Here is an 18,685-nt window from a genome sequence, read left to right on the forward strand (position 1 = left end):
TCCATTTTAATTTTTTATACTATCTTATCTATCTGTCTATCTTTCTGTTTTTGTAGCTATCTGTATACAAAATTAAAACATTCTAAATACAGAAAAGTAAGTATTCAAACCCATGGCCTCTGCCTGACTATTGCTGATCTCTGTCTGCATTTGATTTTGAATTGAAATTATTCATTTAAGGTTTGGTTACTTCTGTTTTTTATCTTTTTCTTATATTGCATGTTGTTTTGTTTTAAGTTTTTTTGTTCTTTTGGAGTTTTAGAGGTCTTGGCTATGGTCAGTTTAAAAAGTTAGAAAATAATTCCTTTTCATACAGTGAATAACATCTTGCTAATTAGTGGGGGAAGCTGAGAAATAGCATTTCTCATTTAACTAGACATATTTAGAGGCATCTTTATTTAGTTGTAGTGCTTGTTTGGCTTGCTGTTCAATGCCTGACTATTGCTCTGTCTGGATTTGATTTTGAATTGAAGTTTTTCATTTGAGACTTTGAGTTTCCCGTCCCTTCTATAAATCTGAATTTGGACACTCATCTCATTCCCATATCATCAGCTCTTTCTACTGAGTACCGAAAGAATAGCTTGGAAGGCCAACCCCTTGGTCTCTTAAACTTGAATTATCTTCTCTTTCCTCCATTCCCACTTACTTAAATGCACTTTATTCAGCTGCTTTTCTGGTATCCGTGCTTCTTCCTACTTTATTACTTTAAGAAGGTGCAGCAAAAAGCTAAATAGTGTTCAGTTGCATTTAATCTGCTGCATTTATTATTGCTTGATAGTAGCCTGATTAAATTGTAACTGTTACTCTAAGCCTCTTAGTTTTGATTTAAACCCTTGGGCTACAAACTAGTTATTTTGAATGAGGAAGGTTTGTGGTCTATACTCTTGTCGCAGGAGAGGATAGCCTATACCCTTTTGAGCTGGGAATTGGTAGTTGAAGACTTACTGTGCCTCTTATTCTAAGTGTCTTTTTTCTGGTCTGTGGTCTGCAGTCTTGTGGCATTACTGTCTAGACAGATTTTTTTTTTAACTACTAGAGCATCTAGTTTGCTCATAGCTGATTGTTGCTCATCAAGTTGCTTGTCTTGTTGACTTATTCAGTATTTAAGTTTTCCTCACTCCTCCGTAGAAGATCAGTAGCCATGCATATGCACTTCCTGACTCTCTCTATGGCCGGTTTGGTTGAGATGGGTATTCTGAGGCACTGTAGCAATTGCCTCATGTACACTGAAGCCCAGTTATTTTTAATAAAACAGATAATGTGCGTGAGAGGTGTAAATACACTTTAACGCTGGAGGAAAACCTCTCTCATGCAACCAAAACTAATCATATAGAGGTTGTCAGTCACAGCTCGCACCACACCTACTGCACAGGGTAAAGACCCTGCACATAAAATTACTTATGCCAAGGCACTTACAGGTAACCTTATTAAAACACTAAGACCTCCTGCACGGTACAATCAAAGAAAGGGCCCTCAGACATAATGTAAACACTCTGTTAAAACACCACCCACAGCTATACTTAGTAACACTGTATCCAATGCCTTCACTACTAAGCTGTTAAGACAAGCTAGCACATAACCAGATTTTCTGGTCATTAGTAATTCTGTAGTAAGGCCCACTGATGTCCATCTCACCTGAGTGAGTAAGGAGAGAGTCATGGTTTGCTGCCTTTCCAGAGCTAGGATCCATCACGTCACACAGGCAGTCAGGTCACTGATCCACAGGTACAAATATGAGTCTGTCATGGTCTATGTGGATGTTAATGACCTGAGACATACCTCCCAGCCTAGCACTGAACAGCATGCTACCTTTTCCCAAGGATGATGCCATGTTACCAAAATAAGTGATTGATTTTAACAATTGGCTTAGCTTCTGGTGTCAATCCAGGGGAGTACAGTATTTGATGTCTGTGAGGACATGGTTGACAGACAGACCATGCTGCTTTGCTAGGGATGGTCTGCACTTATTCTCTCTAGGCTTTTGGATATTGACAAAGACCTTTTCCACCCCCATAGTGACTTTTTTAGGCAATGCCAGACTGTTACACCTATCAGCTTAACTGAAACTATGAAGGAATATCTGAAGGTGGTACTGATTAATGTTAGAAGTCTTAACAAGAAACTCCACTCTCTGTAAGCCTTCCTCTCCCTTGAGAATGTAGATAACTGTCTAGTAACGGAGACATGGTTTAAAGTCGCTGAAAACACCCCAGCAATGCAAGGTTATAATGCCTTTCACACCTTTAGACCATCTACTGCACAGGTGGAAACTAAAGGTGGGGAAGTGTCAGCCTATGTTAAGACCAATCACACATCCAGACTAGTTAAAGTTTATGGCCCACTGAAACACGTACATATGCAATTCACCATAAACAGAGTGTTTGTACCATATCCATACAACCTATAGGTCACCCTCCATGTACCAGGAAAACCATACTACCTATCTCAATGTAATAGAGCCCCTCACCATTCAACCCAATACGATACTCAGCCCTTCTATAGATTGGGAATCCTACACCACTTCTAATGCCAAAACCCAGTGATTCCTAAACTTTGTTAATACCAACACCCTGAAACAGTTGGTCATTTGTTCTGTAGGGGTACAAACATCCTTGACCTTGTACTCCTGAATATGGGGTATCAGTGTTCCTCACCCAGTGTAATATCTTTGCTCATCAGATCTGACAATAAGGCAGCATTACTTGAAATAAAAATTAAATCTGGGAATCTAGCAAAGCCAAAAGCTTTTAGGAACTATTCCAAGGCTAACCTCTGTCTACTAAGCAACACCTTGGCTGCATTTCAAGCACCCCAAACCCAGTAAACATGATAGAATACACTGAGCTATTTGCAAAATCTCTGTACAGCCATATTGATAGCAGTACAGAGCAAGCTGTGCCCACTTGTATCAAGAATAAGACAAACTCAAAAGACAAGCCACCCTGGTGCAATCACAATATCATTCAGTTATATAACAAAAGGAAAAATAATCTTGGAATAGCAGGAACAAAGCCATACATATTAAAAGCCCCCTGACCAATCTAAACAGGCAACTAAGAGGGTTAATTAATACTTCAAAGTCTAAATTTGAAGAAGGACAACCACAAAGCTTTCTACAGCTATGTCCATAACCTCAGAGGAAATGCACAGCAATTCGCAGAACTTATTGTAAATGGCATCACCCACACTGAACTGGAGGCCATTGCCAACCTTTTGGCTGACAGGTTCAGCTCAAATTTCTCCCCCTGATAGTCCAAAGGAACTGCATAATACTATCCCTCCAACCATTACTTTGGAACAGTTCATCAATGCACTTTCCAAGGCCAAAATCACTGTATAGATGGCCCCAATAAATCCCAGGATGTTATAAATAGCATAAAACATAACTTCTCTGGTCCACGTGAATCACTTTTCAAATGGAGCCTGCAGTCAGGTTTTGTGCTCAAGGAATGGAAGTTGGCTACAGTCATACCCCTACACAAAAGACTTCCAACCACTGACACACAAGTCTTACCAGCCTTGTATGTAAGACCATGGAAAGAATTGTCATGGACATGATAAATGAGGATATATGTAACTAGAAAATGCTGGACCCATTACAGTTCAACTTTGTTAAAGGAAGGCCATGCCTATTAAATCTGGTGGACTTTTTTGAAAGGGTCACCAAAGCATTGGATGAGGGTAAGACTGTGCACACAGCTTACCTCAACCTGGCCAAGGATTTTGATAAGACACCCCACTCAGGCATTATAGACAAGCTCACTAATTTAGGTATAAACCCTTTTATCACCTGCTGGATAGCCAACTGCTTCACTGATAGGACCCAGGATGTCAAAATAGGTGAGGCAACCTCCAGCAAGAGACCAGTCATTAGCAGAGGCCCCCAGGGCTCAGTACTAGACCTGCTCCTTTTAAGCTTCTATTCCTCTGAAATGGAAGCAAATGCTGAAGGTTTATGGCTGACTATGTTTGCAGATGAGTCCCCTGCAGACACTAGCATTCTTCAAGAAGGTCTATTTCTGACTAACAAATGGTGCCAAAGCCATGGTCTTAAACTTAATGTTAAGAAATTCATAATTGTACCCATTAGGAAGTCAACAATCCCAGCTAACTACCAAGATGATAATATGCTCTTAAGAGTCGACCAAGTGTCAGGGATCTGGGTATGCACATAGACATTAGCCTCAACTTCAACCACCAAATGGCCACAGTGGTGAGGAAATCATTTTATGTTGAGCGAATTATAAATAAGGGCATGGCATCTAGGTCCACAAAGGTCACTGTCCCACTGTGCTTCACCCTTCTCAGACCAGTCATAGAGTACAATGCTCCCTTTGGTATGTACCTGACCAGGCATATGCAGCAGCTACAGTGACCTCAAAGGTTCCTTATGAAAATAATACATGATGTAACAAACCTGTCTTATGCAGAGCACCTTAAAGCCCTTTCCCTCTACTCAGTCTCCTATGGATTGGTTAGGGATGATCTATGTTTGGCTTACAAGGCATCACCAAATCCCACACTTAAGAATCTCCTACATATTCATGTCAATGAGTACTGGAAATACAAAGTCTAGGGACCTGAATTTGGTCTGTGAATTAAAGAGAACATGCTGGAGAGACGGATGTGTGTCCCAGAGAGTACTCCTCCTGTGGAACAGGCTTCCAGTCCATGCGATGCTGGGTTTGTCTATTACCCAGTTTAAGCACAACCTAGACAAGTGGGTGCGGAACATGAAATTTACACCAGGCCTGGCACCTGTGTCCATTATGGACAGAGGTAGCTTATAAATGCCTCGCCCCCCAATGTCCTATTTGGATACTGGCATTATTATTCTTTTGGCAAAACTTGGCTAGGTTTAGAAAGCGCCCCCCCGGGCGTGGCCAAGGATGAACACAGGATAGCAGCAGATTTCTTCAGCTCCACCAATTTCATTACATTGACAGGAATTAATTACTTAAAAAATTAATTTTTGAAGTAATTTTCTTTCTAAATATGTTTGTTTTATATAGTTCTTGAACTATATCTAAAAAAGAAAGGAAATCTTAATAATATTCCTGTCAGAAATTACTTTGGAACTTTTCCTGTCAGTTTATCAGTCTGAAATGAGTTCCAGTAAGACAAATTCTCAAGACTCCAGCATCAAGAAAGAACTTCAGTCTCTGATAATTATAGTCCAGCAACTTACTGCTAAGATGGATTAAATGGATACTAAAATAGACACTTTCATAGAAAAAACTACAAAACAAATAGACTTGTTACATATGGACCTGCAACAACAGAAGATCCAGATGACAGGCATAGAAGAAGCTGTGAATGACATGGAAAATAGAATACAAGAAGAGGAAATCAACATTGAGTTTCTGCTGAAACAAAATACACATTTACAAACAAAGCTGGATGACCTGGAAAATAGATTTAGGCGCAATAACATTAGGATTTTTGGACTGCCAGAAAATATTGAAGGTAACAATATTACTTCTTTTTTAACAACATGGCTCCCTAAAACTTTAGATTTACCAGAAGCATTCTCTTTTGGTATCGAAAGAGCACATAGATCTATAGCTAATACTAACTCGAACAAAAACTATCCTAGATCAGTTATAGTTAGATTTCTGTCATCTTTTGATAAAGAGATGGTTCTTAAATCTGCTTGGGCTAATGCTCCTGTTAAGATTAATGAAACAACTGTGCATTTTGACAATGACTATTCTTCCATGGTATTAGCTAAAAGAAAAGTTTTTCTGCCACTAATAAGGGAGCTTAAAAAAGCACAGTTTAAAACATACCTTCTGTTTCCTGCCAAGCTTAAAATCTTCCTTCCTGATGGTCCTAAAATTTTCGATGACTTAGACTCTGCTTTACTGTTTATCAAAAAAATAAGATTTTGGAAAAAATAGAAGAAATGGAATGGGCTAGTCCTTCGTTAAAGAGACTGGCAACTGAAACTGCATGGAAGACTTCAGAGAAGAAGAAGAGACTATAAAGCAAATGATTTGTACTATGTTTTTTTTCTCTCTCATCATTTTATTTTATTATTAATCTTTTTAAATATAGTTCCTGCATTTCCAAGAAGCAACAAATATTTTGAAAAAGATTTAATCAAAGTTATTCTCTGTGTGCAAAGAAATGTTTTGTTTCATAACTAGTCAAAATATCTGGAGATTTAATGGCAAGCTGTGATTTAACTTGTTTCTCTTTCTGAAGAGGAAAAATAAGGTCAGTAATTTGATACATTTTTTTTCCTTTAAAAGTTTATATGTTCTTCAAATGCTATTCCTAATTATACTTTCTTGATTACACTGCTTATGCTTGTTTGTAAATAATCTGTCATGCTTTAACTAATAATAAGAACTAAATAATAGTAAATAATATGTTTTATTTTTAACTCTATTAATATAAACAGTAAGTAACATTCTATTGTATATACTTCTTATAGCTTTCTCTTACATTTTTTTTTATTTCTGCCTTACACCCTTTTACTTTCTACTCTCTTTTCTTTTCTTTATTAATATATAGAAATGCTTTTGATCATATAGACACAGTAAATAATAAGATTTGCATAGGAGTTGAGTTGGGACAAAAATGTTGAGTTTTGTTACTTATTAATAATTTTGGGCTTGATTTCACTTACATAGAGTCTGTAATAACCTGTAGAATGCATTGTGAAGGTTTTGTCATGTTTAGATGCATTTACACTGCTAAATGAATGTTTGTCACTAGTTTTAATAAGTTTCCGCCAAAATGTTAAGAGAGACAATCTGGGATGTGGGCTGTCTCATGCACAGTGTCCATGAGCTACTTCAAAAGCTTCAACTCTCAGAATTCTCACAGAGAAGCTGAAAGCAGCTGGTCTCACCTTTGACCTAGATATCACACTGACACATCACAGATACAGGAATGACACTACCTAATTATACTTTCTTGATTGCACTGCTTATGCTTGTTTGTAAATAATCTGTCATGCTTTAACTAATAATAATTAGAACTAAATAATAGTAAATAATATGTTTTATTTTTAACTCTATTAATATAAACAGTAAGTAATATTCTATTGTATATACTTCTTATAGCTTTCTCTTACATTTTTATTTCTGCCTTACACCCTTTTACTTTCTACTCTCTTTTTCTTTTCTTTATTAATATATAGAAATACTTTTGATCATATAGACACAGTAAATAATAAGATTCGCATAGGAGTTGAGTTGGGACAAAAATGTTGAGTTTTGTTGCTTATTAATAATTTTGGGGTTGATTTCACTTACATAGAGTCTGTAATAACCTGTAGAATGCATTGTGAAGGTTTTGTCATGTTTAGATGCATTTACACTGCTAAATGAATGTTTGTCACTAGTTTTTAATAAGTTTCCCGCCAAAATGTTAAGACAATCTGGGATGTGGGCTGTCTCATGCACAGTGTCCATGAGCTACTTCAAAAGCTTCAACTCTCAGAATTCTCACAGAGAAGCTGAAAGCAGCTGGTCTCACCTTTGACCTAGATATCACACTGACACATCACAGATACAGGAATAGCAGATTAATAATATGTGTTAAAAACCTATGTCCCAAACATATACATTACTATAACTCATTTAATTCATCTGATTGACAAGCATAAATAATTTTATAACTCTATACTGGAAGAAATTGTCATGTGATATATTTTAAAGCAGTAGTATAGCATGTTTGTAAAATCTGGTTACTAAAATGTGTTTGCTGTGCATTATTTTGTATAAAGCAGACAGATTTATTGAAGGGACAGCAATGTAAGATGGTGCTCAGTAAAGATACTACTCAGTGAGATCAGATATATATATATATGTATGTGTGTGTGTGTGTGTGTTTGTGTGTATGTGTGTGTGTGTGTGTTTGTGTGTGTGTGTTTGTGTGTGTGTGTGTGTGTGTGTGTGTGTGTGTGTGTGTGTGTGTGTGTGTGTGTATGTGTGTGTGTGTATGCATGTGTATATATATATATATATATATATATATATATATATATGTGTATATGTGTGTGTATGTGTGTATATATATATATATATATATATATATATATATATATGTGTGTGTGTGTGTGTGTGTGTGTGTGTGTATGTGTGTGTATGTAGATATGTATATAAATGTTTCTGAGAATCTGCTTAACTATGAAGTATGATTTATAACAATTTCTATGAATACAATATTTTATTCTATTGGCAATAATGAGTTTGAGTAAATGCTCATATACAAGCAATTCAAGTTTTTTTTTGGAAGCTGTTAACTGTATTTACATGACAGAAAATAGATGCATCCTAATAGATGTAATGTCTGAATCATATTAGCCAAAGTTTTTGATTTAAATGAATGTTAGAACTTATTTTTCTCTCCTCTTGATTTTTAACATCAAGATTATTTGAATGCTATTTGAATACAAGTGTTTTATATTACATGGATGTATATAGTAGTATGAACAGTTTTTAAAAAAAAAAAAAGGTTTATTTTAGTTTATATGATGCTGTTTTACCAAATGTGTAGTCTTGTCTTGCTAGATAATTGAATTGAAAGCTGTTAACTTCAGTTAAATATAACTAGTATTAAATTGATAAGGTGGTAGCTGACGTACTGCTGCTTAGGGTAGGGGGTTAACTTGAGTGGTAAATACTACTCTACGTTGGAGTTTATAACTCCAGGCTGGATGCAAGGTTTAATCCTTACATTATTTTCACTTGTTCATTGTTATTTGTATATAGTTTTGACATCCACAATATATTTTGTACATTCATTGTCACTACAAACAAAATTGAATCCTATATGAAATCCCATAAGAGATTCAATAAATACAGCTATATTTAAAGGTACACCTAAAGGAGGAGATGTAACATTACTTATCTTGTTATTTGTTATTTTGATCATAAGATTCTTAAGTTTTAAAATGCCAAATGACATCTTTAAAAGGAATTTCTTTAAACATTAATGGATTGAATAATCCATGTAAAAGGGCAAGCCTAATAAGATACATTAATTTACATAAGGCCAACTTAGTCTTCCTACAAGAAACCCATCTCTTGAAAAAGGATATTGATAAACTAGCCACAAACAAATATACAGTATTGGTTAGTTCAGAGCACACTCAGAAAAAAAGAGGAGTGGCTATTTTATGGAATAAAAGTATGCCCATTCCTAAAACCATTAAGTCTTATCAGGATGACAAAGGAATGTTTTGTATGGTTACAATACAAATTAATGGGAAGACTTACACTTTAATTAATGTATATTGGATACCTGGAATTGGTATTAATACAGTGAAACATCATCTTGATAAGATCATATCATTCTCTATAGGAGATATTATTTTAGTTGGTGACTTTAATTGTATACTACATGAAAGTGATACTACCACTATAGGAAAGAGAAGAATTACATCTAATGCAAAAAATTTAAAGGATTTTGCTAATTCTTATCATTTGAATGATATTAATAATCAGATAGATTCAAAATCATTACCATACACCTTTTTTTCTAACAGATATAAAACTTATTCAAAAATAGATAGGGTCTTTATTTCTAACCAGATGATAACAGATTTAATTAATTCCAAAATCATTTCATGTCCTATATCTGATCATAATTCAATTGTTTTTGAATTCATGATAAAAAATACTCATAATGTTCAGATCAAAAGGATACCAGCATACTTAACTCAACTAAAAGACTATAAAGAATATATACTTTCAGAAGTAAAACATTTTTTAGACATAAATAACACTCCTGAAGTCTCCATTGTTTATGTTTGGGATGCCTTAAAATCATATCTATATGGACAAAGTATCAGATGGTATAATAATAAAACGAAATCTTGGGATAAGGAATTGTTAGATATTCAAAGTAAATTAGACTCTTATAAACATAATAATAAAGAAAATATTATGGACAAGAAAGTTATTGAAGAAATAAACAAACTAAATGAGAAATACAAAGAAATTTTAACTCATAAAGTTAAAATAACTTTAGAGAAATACATGTTTTTGTCTTATTCAATAAGCCCCAAATACTTACATAGACTTAAAAATAAAACCAAAGGATTGACTAAACAAAACCATATCAAAGAAATCTTTTCTCTAAGGAAAAGAAGAATGTTTCTAGTATACCAGAAATACTAGATGAATTTAGAAATCACTTTCACAAAATTAACCATAATAATATTAACATGGAACCTAAAGATAAAATAAAGGAGTTTATAACCACAAATATGAATAAAAAGCTTAATAAACAACAGATTAAACTATTGGACAAGAGTATTTCATATACAGAAGTTATTACACAAATAAATAAGCTTAAATCAAACAAAGCACCGGGTAATGATGGTATTATACCAGAGATATATAAAATCCTTTCTAAAAATACATATTTATTAATACATAAGGTTTTATTTTGGCCCAAACTGAGTTAATAACCCCCATCTTGGCAATATACATTTATTTCGCCAATTTTAAAACCTAATAAAGATCCAACTAGATGTTCTTCATATCGCCCATCTCATTACTTAATGTTGATTATAAAATGTTTATGAATATCTTTGCTGATAGATTGAAGACAATCATTCCCGGCATTATAGATATAGATCAGACAGGCTTCATTGTAAATAGAAATACTTTTGATAATATAAGAAGAACTTTAACATTAATAGATTTTGCAAATAGGAAAAAGAAAGATTTAACACTTATTAGTCTTGATATAAGTTCAGCATTTGATTCAGTAAGTTGGGACTATCTGTTTACCTTAATGAAGTGCACAAACTTCTCGGATGCATTTGTAAATCTAATTGAACATTTATACAAAGGAACGTTGGCTTATATTAAGGTAGGAACATATGTTTCACAAAGAAATACCCATTCTTAAAGGTACAAAACAAGGATGTCCACTTTCTCCACTATTATTCACTTTAGTAATGGAGCCTTGGGCTAATTTGATCAGAAACAGTACTGACATAGAGGGTTTTGAAATAGATGAAAATACAACATCCAAAATTCAACTTTTTGCAGATGATGTTCTAATTACATCAGCAGGATCTAATTCTTCTATACAGTCTCTATTTGATAACATGATGAATTTTAAAAGTATTTCTGGTTTAATATTCAATGAAGAAAAAACTAAAATACTACCTATATATACACGAAAAAATATTCTCATTAGTGATTTTACTAAATATGTACCCAATTCAGGTCAGATAACTTATTTAGGTATAATACTATCTAAAGATATTAAATCTATTATATATAATAATTATAATACCTGTTTTCTTAATATACAAAATCTTTTTAATACCTGGAATAATATGTTTTTTACTATGGAGGAGAGACTTACAATTATTAAAATGATAATATTCCCCAAGATTTTATACTTAATACAATCAATAATACTTCCACCTACAAAAATAATTATCAAGAAACTGAACACACTAATGTTAAATTTCTTATGGGCACCTAATAGACCTAGGATTGCATTAAAGAAACATACTAATAGCTGGTCTCAAGGGGTATTTCTTTTCCAGACTTTAATTTATATACTATCTCTTCTATTGTAAAAGTTATTACTTTATTAATAGATCAGTCATATGTCACAAAATGGAAATATTATTGGGAGCTAATTAGTATACACTTCATGAAAATCTCCTTAACACATAAAAATATGATTGTAAATAACTCCATGTTATGGTTACTAAAGGAATTTTGTACTTCACCTATTACACCTAAACATATGGTTTGTTACCCATTAAATATTATTATTAGTTATCATAACTTTATATTCATGCACCCTAAGTATAGGGAATGGAATTTTATTGTATTTCCTATAATGTATACTCAGGGTATGCTTTTGTCATCTACTTCTGAAGGAACTCATTTAGCTATAGATAATGATCTAAAGTACTGGTATCAGTTGATATCTGATAATAAAGTTAAAAATCTAGATTTCCTAAAACAAGAATTTGATCTAAGAGAAACTTGCTGGTTAGAGGTTCAGACCTTTAGACAACATCTCATTAATAAAATAGATTTAATGTCTATAACTGTTAAAGAATCTATTCCAACACTGATTGATTACTTGATATTAAATTTACAACATAAAGTTTCTGATAAAGGTAAACTTTCATACATACATAAAGTTATCAGACAAGAAACTTTTTACAGTGTAGATTCATACTGGAATTATTTCACTTCTATTAATGGGGACCCACCAAATCAACAAGATAAACAATATATATTGGAATCTGCTTATAGAACTATGTCTTCCATTGTCTGGAGACTTTATACATGGAAATTTTTACATAGATCTTTTTATACACCTTTGATGATGAATAAAATAAATAATAAAGATAATCTATGTAAGAGATGTAATGTAGAAATTAATGCTGACTGGGCTCATATGTTTTATGACTGTATAAAATTGAAAGAATACTGGAAGTCAATTAATGAATTTTTGCAGGCTCCTTTTACAGATAATTTCATTATTTCTAAATCTCTTATATTATTCAACACACCTGTACCTCAAAGTGTTAAAAAGGTTAAGCTTCCCTTGTTATGGTCTATTCTAGCAGTGGCTAGGAAAATAATAACTAGAAATTGGATTTCAGATACACCTCCTTCGTTCAATGAATTTAAAAATGTTATGAATATAGTGTGCCATATGGAAATAAACACAATCAGGACTAGAACAAATAGAAAAACATCTTATTTTATTGTATGGGATAATTTACAAAATTTGTTTAAAAAATTTTAATTTCAATAGCATGGTATTTTAGTTTAATTAATTGATCTGATTGTAGTGGATGTCTTTGTAAATACTTTAGTTGTTTTGTTGAATATTATAATAATACCTATTTTTAATCACTTGTATAAAATTGTTATGATATTTCTCTTATATGTTAAAACAATAAACCTGTTTTGAAAAAAAAAAAAAAAAAAAAAAAGCGCCCCCCCCCCCCCCCCCGGTCATTAACCTAGTAACAGTCTATGAATCTATGAAAATGAAAATTGTGGTAGATGAATTTTCTGGTTCTAAAGTACCACTTTCCATGAAAATTTCATGATTTTCCAGTACTCATACAGTCCAAAGTCAGGCATTATAGACATTTTTCTTGGAAACATGGAAAATGAGTGTCCCTGCTAATAATGGGCATCTCGAATGCCAGCAAGTTTATTTCTACTACTAAGCTTTGTATGTCATTTCTAAAGAGTCTGTTCTCATCATAGGTAGGTACTAGGCCACTGGCCCTAGGGCCTATACAAGCCTAGCCAAACGTTACCCTGGCTTTTGCCACCCAAGAAAATTATTTTCCTGTGCTCCTGTCAAGCAGAGCCACAGAAGTGATCCCTGGGGTGAATTTCCTATCTCCCATCCAATCATCAAGATTTTTCTTGAAGAGTGCTAATGAGAGCTTTGTTTGATATAGATAGGTAGTTTGTTCCAGAGTATGGGAAGTCTCTGAGATAGGAATCTATCCCTCCAGCATGTTCTGTTTATTGTGGTGACAAGGCTTAGGTCCCTAGAGCGTGTAGCTCGGCGGGATTGGGATTTCTTTACGGGGAGCATATCCAACAGCTCTGGGTTTGACATAGCTTTGTATGTTAGGCAGAGATCGCCTCTGAGTAGGCAATATGCGACAGAATAAAGCTGGAGTTTTTTGAGACGGTCTGCGTAAGGCATCTATTTGAGGCCAGTAATCCTCTTTGTGAGGTATTTCTGTGGCCTTTCCAGTTGTAGATGTCTTGTGAGGTACATACCAAAAGGGGTGTTGTACTCTATAATGGGTCTAATGAGTGATGAGTAGAGGGGAACAATGACCGCTTTTTTCCTGGATGAGAAACCTTTTGTGATGAGGTGTGCCACGTAGAAGGATTTCCTGACTACTGTGGCAATATGATTATCAAAGGAGAGACTACTGTCCACCTGTGTCCCAAGGTCTCTTATCTGACTTTCGGTGTTAAGTAGACTACCATCTATGTGGTAGTTCAGGGGTGCAGAGTTTTTACCAAAACGGATGACAATGCACTTTTTGGCATTGAGCTTGAGGCCATGGCTTTGACTCCAGGCATCTGTCTCATTGAGGCCCTTTTGTAGGATGTCCACATTGTTAGGAGATTTGATTATGGCTCCTAGTTTGCTAGACATAGAAAATGCTTATAGGCCCTTTCCAGTCTGCCCCTCCCCAAAGAAACAGGTAAGGTTTTAGGTTGTACAGTTTATTTTTGCTGATTAGCCCTGCCAGCTTCTCATGCCAGCTCCAAGAGTCTTTATGAAAATGACATTCCTCATTTTCTGCTAACATGGGGATTCATCAAACTAAGTCTTACTAAACTGATTCACTCAACACAACCAATTTAATGAATTGTTCAACAAGTTTATTGCATTTATTTTGGTTGATAACAAGTTGATGTTGGTTTTAGGTGTCCCGTGTCCCAGTGGACTGTAGATAAGGGAAGGAAAAAAGAAATGTGAACATGAAAGATAGCTAACAAGTCAGGAACTGAAATGTGGGGAAGTGAGGACATGGCTGTTTCATTTCTTATATTACTGAAGCAACCTGTCAGATATTAAGGCAAGTCAAAATAAAAAAAGCAGTATGGAAAGTGTGCTTTGCTTTGTGAACAAACTTAGCAGAGAACATGTATATCTTATAAACATATTATCTAATATGGCTCCTATGAACTACACAGCTGAGTTCATAAATCTCAAGAAAATATAGTGTGAAACGTAGAGAATGAATGCCCATCTGCTCATAACATACATACTCTAGACACTCAGGTTTATAAGTACAGGAACATGTTGTCCAACAAGGCCGATTATGAGATCAAGATAGCCTCACAGGCTAAAGACAACCACAAGGCCTTTTACAACTATGTCCAAAACCTCAAATGCAGCAGACGACATAGTGAATTTGCTGTTTTACAAATTCAGTTCAAACTTTACCTCCCTCCCCCATGGAATACCTACTAGCATAACCCTCCCAATGATTAACATAAAACTGGTCCTGGCGGCACTCTCTGAGGCCAAAACCACAGCCTTAGTGGGCCCCAACAATATCCCAGGATACCTTCTAAATAGTTTGAAACATGACCTATCAGCACCACTTGAGTCACTTTTCAACTATATCCTCAAAACAGGCTTTGTACCATGAGAATGGAGGCCTACAACAGTTATCTTGCTTCACACTGGTGGACCATGAACAAACACTAGAAACTGCAAACATATTAGTCTGACTACTCTAATATGCAAAGCCATGGAATGAATTGTTGTGGAATTGATCAACCAAGATATAGGCAACCTTCAGTCTCTGGACCAAACCCAGTTTGACTTAGTGAAGGGATTGTTTCCTAACTTAACTTGTAGAAAGGTAGTGGAAGCCTAATGTCTAAAATAGTTCCACTTGAAGAAACCAATCATAACATTTCTGTCCAAGAATTTCTTTAACAAACAATTGGCAGTGAGAATCTGTTTTGCACTTTCTCTGTGAGACTATGATCCTAGAGAACATAGCACATATAATGTACATGTGAATACAAACAAATGGCTCCTGAATGGAGTGAATAATGACATGAGCAGTTAGTATATAAAGCTGGAAGCGCAGTTATGATGCAAGCAATCCCATATCAAGTAACGGCAGATAATAATGATGATGATAATCTAACATCACTCACTGAACATGCAGAGAAACAGAAGGGCTGTTATCATACAATCTCAATTGGTTTGGGTGAAATAATGTAGAAAAACGGATAAGTGTTGTATTGCATTTCTTCCACTAGTTTGAAAAGTAGTGTTAGAAAGTGAACCCGATGCAGAGAAAGCAGGTTGAAAGACCCCCCCCCCACCTTGAACCACACATGTGTAAAAAGACATAATAAAGGGGAAAAAGTGAATTACAGACTACCATATTGCTTGCTGTAATTCATGGAAGATTTTGCAAAGGTTGTTCTGAGGAAGTGAAGGTAGCTAGGCACATATCTACCTAAAGAATGGAACAGATATTACACATTTGAGCACAAACAAATTGATCCTACATGGAGCATGCAATGACGTCCAGTATCTTATGTTGTGAAGTTCAGGCAACTGTCTTTCAAGTAATGTCGAACAGAATAACAGCATATAAATAATATTAAAATAGAATTAATCTAAATAACAGCAGTCATTGAATTTAATTAGAAACGGGGCAAGGTCTGGTAACCTCCACCCTCCAAGTGCTATAGGGGTACTGGATTACTTGTACCAATCTGAAAAGCAGTTTGAACAGTGAAACTATCCCAGATAAAACAGCTGATGACTCCTACAATCTGTAACGATATCTGTGCCACCTAAATGGAATTTGATTTAAAAAAAGGCACAGAAAAGAAACAATGTGCATCTCAGACTATCATATTTATTGTTTGGATTTTCAAAATATTTTGCAAATGTTCTGAGGGAATGAAGGTAGATGGCTATATCCCTTAAAGTTCAGTGGGTGACGACAATTATAAGGAAGTGTTAGTTCTGATCCTTGACAGCTTTTGAGATGCACTGTATCTTCAAAGACAGGGGATGAGAGAGAAACAGAGAAATATAGGTAGCATGCACCTTACAAACCTACTGTGAGAGGTAATAATATGCTAAGCTCAAGGCAAAAGATTGTGTGAATAATTTAACAAAGCAAGTTCATACATTGGTATTAGCATTGCCTTTTACTATGAACATGTAAAACATGTTTTTATATTTCTCCTTTCCCTTTTATAAGTGCAATGTTTTAAAAGGTTACCAGAGGGAGTTTTAACACAATAATTTTATTTAAGCTTCTTGTTAATAGCATTGTTTTTTAGGTCAGCAAGTTTGTTATATTTAAGAAATATATATATATTTTTATGAATCTATATGGAGTAATAGTATGCACAACTATGTTCTTTGATTATTTTTTCGTACAAGATGACAGCATTTTTAATGTTTTTTTGAATTTTAAATGTTCATTGTAGGCTTGTATTTTGATTTAACTGGGGAGTGGTTTTAAATTAATCAATTAAGGGTTTTATTGAAACATGTATAAAAGGAGTTCTTTTTTTTTCCAGTCCACATCTCAAGAAGTAAACCAAATGAAAACATATAGGGTGCGATTTCTGAAACATTAATGTGTGTGTATTGGGATTTCTATGTGCTGTGGTTTCATGCAATAAATTGTGTTTTTAAAAGTGCGTGTTTCCTGCTTCCTTGGCCACCTTGGACTATTGTTTCAAGTGACTGCTGGTGCTTTTAACGCAATTTTAGAGGATTAATGCTAACCTCAAGGGCTATATGAGTTCAGTTTTGGTAAACTTTTTTGGTCAAGTAACTTCAGTCTGATGTATCTGGAAACATTATGTTTAACTCAGCAACTTGCATCCTGCTAAATGAATCAATGCATTGCTTAAGAAAGATGCATGCAACATGGAAATAGGATATACATGAGGAAACAAAAATATAAAAAAATCATACAGCCTTTGACTTGGGTAAGCTATTAATGCTCACAATTTATGGAAGATGGTTTGCATAGTGTATATTGCAAAAAGAATATTTGGCAATGATGAAAGTTAGGGTGCAGTTTACTTCTGCCTGAAGCAGTTTGATCCACATACTCAGTCTAGCAGAAAGTAAATCAACATCACAGCTCCCACACTTACCAGATATGATTTGTGTTATTTAATCTAACATATTTTACATTGTCATATTATCCATAACACTAAATGGGTTCCACTAGCTGCCAGAGCATAACACCCTTACTGTCTTCCTCTTCCTAACACACTTCATTCACAGTATAGTCTATTCTTTTCATAACAGTAACAAACTAAGACTTGATAGACCACGTTTTTTCTTAACTATTTGTTCATAGAAGGTTACTAGGCTAAAGGCCCTAGAGCCCTTATAAGCCTAGTCATATTTATCCTGAGTTGCCCCAGTTTTCAGTGGTTAGATGAAGTTCACAGAGGTAAAGGTCTATGGTAGTTAATACCGACTTCCTGTGTCCTGGAGGCACATGGGCATCACCCCAGGAGTGAATTTGCGGTCACCTATTCATTGACCTAGGTTGCGTTTGAAGAGGGTCAGGGTGGGGCTCTGTTTCACGTGAATTGGAAGCTTGTCCAGAGAAGTGGCAGTCTCTGAGAGATGTATTTATCTCTCCAGCATGACCTGTTCATGTCAGAGGCTAGGATAATATCCCTGGAGCAAGTGACCCTCCTGCAGTTTGATTTATGAATGTGTCACATTTCCATCAGGGCCAGGTTAGAGGACTGCCCTGTAAGCCAGGCACAAGTCACCCCTTAGCAACCTGTAGGAGACAGAATACAGTGAAATAGCTTTCAGTCTTTCAGCATAAGAATTCTTTTGTGTACCCTGTAATTTCTTGCTAAGAAACCTCTGGTCTCTCCAATTGTTGCAGAAGTCTGGTGAAGTACATGCAAAAGGGAACATTGTACTCAATTATTGGTCTGATGTGGGCCATGTAATTTGGAATTATAACATCCTTACATCTAGACGTGATCCCTTACTGACAAGATGTGCCACATAGAAGGATTTCCTCACTGTTGTGGATAGGTGGTGGTCAAAATTCAGATTGCTATCAGCCTGAATACTCAGATCACATACCACTGGGTTTACACTTGGAGGGTGCTGTCTATAATGTAATTAGCAGAGACATCCACTTTCCCAAAGGGAA

The sequence above is a fragment of the Protopterus annectens genome, chromosome 15.part0, assembly GCF_019279795.1.
Source record: "Protopterus annectens isolate FY-2018-M chromosome 15.part0, PAN1.0, whole genome shotgun sequence".
In the NCBI taxonomy this organism is placed as follows: Eukaryota; Metazoa; Chordata; order Ceratodontiformes; family Protopteridae; genus Protopterus; species Protopterus annectens.